Raw genomic sequence first — 5,335 nt, 5'->3', positions numbered from 1 at the left:
CGGCCCCCGACGTCAGGGCATGGAGGGAACAGCTGACCCGTGCCGCAGCCGCGGGCACCGAGCGGCTCCGACCGCTCGCCCGAGGACACTCGGCGACCAGGCGGTAAGGCCGGCGCGGACCCCGCATCGCACACCAAAGCCCCTGCACCCCCTCCGCCCTGTGCCCCAGCCCCCCGACGTCTGGCACGTGGCCACTGGAAGCCTGCAGGGCTCCGGCGCTCACCACGCAAAGTGAGGAGGGGAGCGGCCCACTTACGGATGCCCCCGAGGGACACAACGCTTCTTCTGGGGTGTCTCGTGCTCCCCAAATTTAGGTCTGCACAGAGTCTCTGAGAGAGGCCTTATTTGGAAACGGGGCCTTTGCAGACGGGGCTAGGGCGAGCCTGAACCCCAGGGATGGGTGTCCTCGTAAGAAGGGGCCACACGTGGGGAGCAGGCCGTGAGACAACGGGGCAGAGACCAGAGCGACGCCGCCCGACCCAGGGGGCACGGAGGGCCCCGCGGAGCCTCCAGAGCACACACAGCCCTGCGGACACCGCGGCCTCGGACCGCCGGCCTCGAGACTGCGAGAGGCGCCCTGGCGTTTGGAGGCCCCTGTTCGCCGTCCTCGGCCACAGCGGACCGCAGGAAGCCCACAGCCAGCCAGCCCAGCCCCTGGGCTTTGCGGGGAGGGGCCGTGCTGGTCAGCGCCCACCCTGCCACGTGAACTTCCTGTTCCTGCATGTAGTCGACCAGCTGGGGGTGTGGGTGAAATTGTTTCTAGACAAAAAGGAGAAGAATGGGTGCTAGAACCCCACGGAGGAGCGGGGAGGGGGCCAGGGCCGGGGAGGACGGCCGCTCGGGGGCCACGCTCCCCGCCCTCCCGCCAGGGGCCGCCCTCGGCCTCGGCTACCCCTCTGCCAGTGTCGCTGCCCCACCTCACGTCCGGCCCAGAGTTCCCCTGCCCTGGCCGCGGGGACAGGCCAGAGCGGAGGTCTGGTCCTGCATACCTTCCCGGCCGTGTGGTCAGCAGAGTCACTGCCTCTGAGCTATGCAGCAAAACTATGTCCCCATGGGAAGGGCCATCGGGCCCCAAGGGCCCCCAAACGCATTCTTTGCATCTCAAAAACATGCCAAAGGCATCTGATCGGAGAGAGATTGTTTCCCGAGGCGGGGCGGAGGGGGGCGCCTGTCAGCGCCCGTGAAACCCTCCTCGGGCCCAAGCTCACAATCCCTCACCCGAGCCCGAGCGCCAGGCCGGTGCCCACCTTCAGACACCTCTGATCTCAGACCTGGCACACGCCACCTTCAGATGCCTCTGATGGCGATGAGACCCCCCCCCCCCCGTTTGAGCTGACAACATGCGTCCCCGTCCTCACTTACCCCGGACAGCCCCCCAGGTCAGAGCAATCTCTTTTGCCCAGGAGAGTGGCCCATGCTTCGGGGGCTGGAAGGGCCGGCCAGTCCCACACAGGGGTGCAGGTCCCCAGACCGTCCTGAGCCTCTGTCCCCACCTCCGCACGACGAATGGGCACACGCAGGTGTGTGTGGCTCACGGAACGCAGAAGTCACGGGCCGCCTGGTGCTGGCCCAGCACCCGGAGACCCAGTTGACCACTGGTCTGAGGACGTGGGTGCAGGGGTCCCCGCAGCCAGAGCAGGTCCCGTCACTGCCCTGCACCCAGGCGGCCCACTGGCTGGCTGGGAGAGCGCACCCCATTGAGCAACACGCTGCCACACTGCTCCCCACAAACAGGCCCGGCATCCCCCACCCCAGTCTGCAACTCAGCAAATGCATCTCGTGGGCCCAGCACAGATCGCTGCCCCCACATGTATCAGGCCGCAGGACAAGTGCATGCTAATGGAGAGGACAAAGGCTGTATGGCCAGAGGAGGGTCCCAGCGAGGCCTTGGGGTCGAGGTGGGCACAGGAGGAGACAGCTTTGTGGACGAGCGAGGGAAGAAGGTTCCAGGCTGGGGCACCCGTGGCAGGCCTGCGGCTGGCTGGGGAGGAGGGTCCAGGCGGAACCTCTGGGGACACCTGCTGCTGGAGCTCTGCTGCCCTCCACTGGCCATCCGGGCCACTGCGCTGTGCCAGGCATCCTCTCCAGGTGTGTGCATTCTACCTGGCCCTGCCTCTGGACACCCAGGGCCCTCACCTGTATGCAAATCACCTCTGGGGCCCCAGCCAGCAGGGGCACATAGAAAACCTGCATTTCTTGTCATCGAAGCTGGCCCTGCGGGTGTGTGGTGAATGGACAAGGTGCCCGACCTGGGCCCACAAGCCCTTCGCCGGCTGGGCCAGCGCAGGCACCAAGGCCGGCCCTCGGGCCGGGGCTGCACACGGCTGCTGTTTCTCTCCAAGCCTTGGGGAGGGGGCGGGGGCGGCTCAGCTCTGTCTCCCGGGATTTCTCAAAAGGTGCCACCTCACCCTCGAAGTGAGAGGGGCGTCAGGGCCCCAGCGCCCGAGTGCAAGGCCAGGGTGGCTGGTGCCGAGGGGTGGAGCCGGCCACACCGGCACTCCCCGTCTTGGGCCAGGAGAGGCGAGCAGCAGCCAGAGGCTGGTCAGGGCCCCGCCACTCCTCCCTCTGCCCCCGCTGTCCCCGGAGGACGGCAGCACCGAGAGGAGGTGCAGGTGCCACACGAGGCGTTTTCACTCGCCTAGACCCCCCCGTGCCCCAGCGACCCCGCGAGGCCACTTAAGCCCCTTCTCACTCCCCAGGAGACTAGGCTAGCGAAGGGCCCAGCCACAGGGCCGGCTCCTGAAGAGCGGAGCCCGGCCACACAGAGCCCGGGGTGTCTGTGACGGAGCCTGGCGCCTGCAGGGGGGACACAGCGCCCCGGCTGGCACGTCGGCTTCCTTGGCGTCACTCTCCCAGCCCCCCGCTAGGACCTGGGAGCCCTGAGCTGCTTTGGATAGCGGCTAAGACAGGGGAAAGTCACGAAGAGCCAAGCCTGCCCCCTCACGCACACCTGGTCATTCCTGTCACCTACCGGTCTGTGGTGACGCACAGCCACGGGGACCGGGACGGCCCTCCTGGGTGCGGGCAAGGACCATCCTGCAGTGCTGTGTGACCCTGCAGCACTGCGGCTGCAGTGACTCCCCTCGGGCACGTGGTGCTTACGAGGAGGAGCGAGGGGACAGGCTGGGCCAGGAGGGGGGGGCGATGCCGTCGCCGGCCTCGTGGCCTCGAGCTGGTTCCCCAGCCTCCCTGTGCCCCGGTGCGGCCACCGCCAGTGACCTCTGTGGGGTGAAACACGTTGGTATCTGCAGAGTGCATGTAGTTCTTAATTATTAGTAATCATCGCTCTTATATCATTCTCCTGAGAGTCCCCTTATAGGAAATAAAACACTAACAACTCGCGTGTCCACCGTTTCACAGACTAGAAGGTGCATCCATGTCCTTCGCCCTGTGGGGGACCCTCAGAGAGACTTCTGGACACGCGGATGGCAAGGCCGAGGCTGCGGACACCCTTCCTGGGAGGCAAGTCGCAGCTTAGGGCGGGGGCTCTGCCCCACGTCTGCACCAGGAAGCCCGCCGTGCCCCCGGGGGCCTGGCGGGGTCAGGAAGCCCGCCGCCTGCGGCAGCGGAAACCTCCTCCTCTTCCCAAAAGCCGCCAGGAAACTCCACGCGGGCCTGCAGCTGCAGTGGGTCCTCGGGCGAACGTGCAGCCTCTTCTGCGCCCAGCCCTCGTCACACCTGTGCCTGCCATCTAGCAGCCCTGATGCACGCGTGCAGAGTGCGTGCTCACGTCTGACGTCACACACCTGTTCTCTCCAGCATTCAGTGGCCTGAATGGCTGGCGACTCTTTCGCTCACAGGTACCCAGTGAGCACCAGCCACACACCAAGCCCCGCCAGGCCCTGGCGAGGGAGGCAAACACCCCATTGCTGCACAGGGCGAGTCGAGGGGATTGGCAGAGAACACAGAATCAGGAGCTGGGGAGGCGGCTGGACCCCCGGGGAGGCTGGCCCACCTCTGCCCCCTTGCCCTTGGTGGTGGCCTGAGCACCCCACGCAGGGCCCTCCCTGGTCTTCTCTGAGCCCTCGGGGTCCAGCCAGCTTCTCCACGTCCAGCCATGCGCTTTGCGCACAAACCGAGCCAAGGCGGCCGGGGCGGAGGAGGGGCGAGGGGTGTCATCGTCCGGCCCGGACCCTGCTGGCTGAGAGACGGGTCCTTTCTGGAATGCCCCTCCCAAAGCGCTGCCTTTCCAAAGTTCACCAATGGCAGCTACGGGTGCCCATTACACACCTGCTGAAAGCGAGCAGACAGGGCAGGGGGCGAGGGAGGGAAGTTCTCTAAGGTAGATGCCGGCCCTCCGCTGGATACTTACTAGAAATGCGGGTTCCAGGCCCCACCCCAGGCCTTCTAAGTCAGAGCGTGGGGGGGGGGGGGCTGTGCATGTTGACAGGCCCCCCCTCCTCCAGGAGTCTGAGAGCCGCTGGCCCAACGCCTTACGGCCACAGAACAGCGCCCTCACCATGGTTCCGGTGTCGGGGGGCTCCTGTCCTCCCCAACAGTGCGCATGCCCGTAACTGCAAGAAAGCCAAGGCCAGGGAGGCAGGTACGGCAGTCTGGCTCACCTGGCGACAGGTGTTGCCGGGGCCAGGCTCGGATTAGCCAACTGCTGCTGGACCCCACTGGCGCTCCGATCGCGTTACGAGAACAGCCGGGCCCCCGTGACGGGAGGGCCGGGGCGCGCTGGCCGCTTTGATGTGGGCGCCGTCCAGCCCCCGCCCCCTCTGCCACTCGCACGAGCGCCGCAGCCGGCCGCCGTGCACCCTCCTTCCTTCTAAGCGAGGAATTGATCTGAGCCATTATCTCCGAGGCGGGAAACCACAGCCGGCGGGCGAACAGGCGGCTCCTCCTGGCCATGCCGCGCAGACGCCACATGAAAGGCCTGACCCCACTCGCTGGGCCTCTGCTCCGAGGTTCCAGCGACACGTCGGGCCGGGTCCTGGCACCCACGGCAACGCCGCCGACCTGTCTCCGCCTTTCTTCCCATGCGAATTCCGACCCCCAAAAGACGCTCCAGGAACGACCGCCTGTCACTCGACAGGAGGAAGCCATCTGTCACCAGGGTCTGCGGTGGCTCGAGTGGCAACGTGGCCTGCCACGCACTGCTCGCTTTCCTGTCCCCCGGCCGCAAACAGCGGGGCCGCCCCGGGCTACACACGCCCTCATGCGGCCTAGAAAGAGGTGCCCCTGGCCTCGGGCGGGCGGCTCCGCGCCAGAACACACCCCCGCGGCCAGGTCCCTCCACAGCCTCGCCTGGCGGCCCTGCCCGAGCGGCAGGCCGGAGCGGCAGGCCGGAGACGGAGCAGACCCGACCCCCAAAGAAACACACGCAGTCACG

This window comes from Rousettus aegyptiacus, unplaced genomic scaffold (genome assembly GCF_014176215.1).
Source record: "Rousettus aegyptiacus isolate mRouAeg1 unplaced genomic scaffold, mRouAeg1.p scaffold_m13_p_5, whole genome shotgun sequence".
In the NCBI taxonomy this organism is placed as follows: domain Eukaryota; kingdom Metazoa; phylum Chordata; class Mammalia; order Chiroptera; family Pteropodidae; genus Rousettus; species Rousettus aegyptiacus.
Note: the sequence above shows the minus strand (reverse complement) of the source record.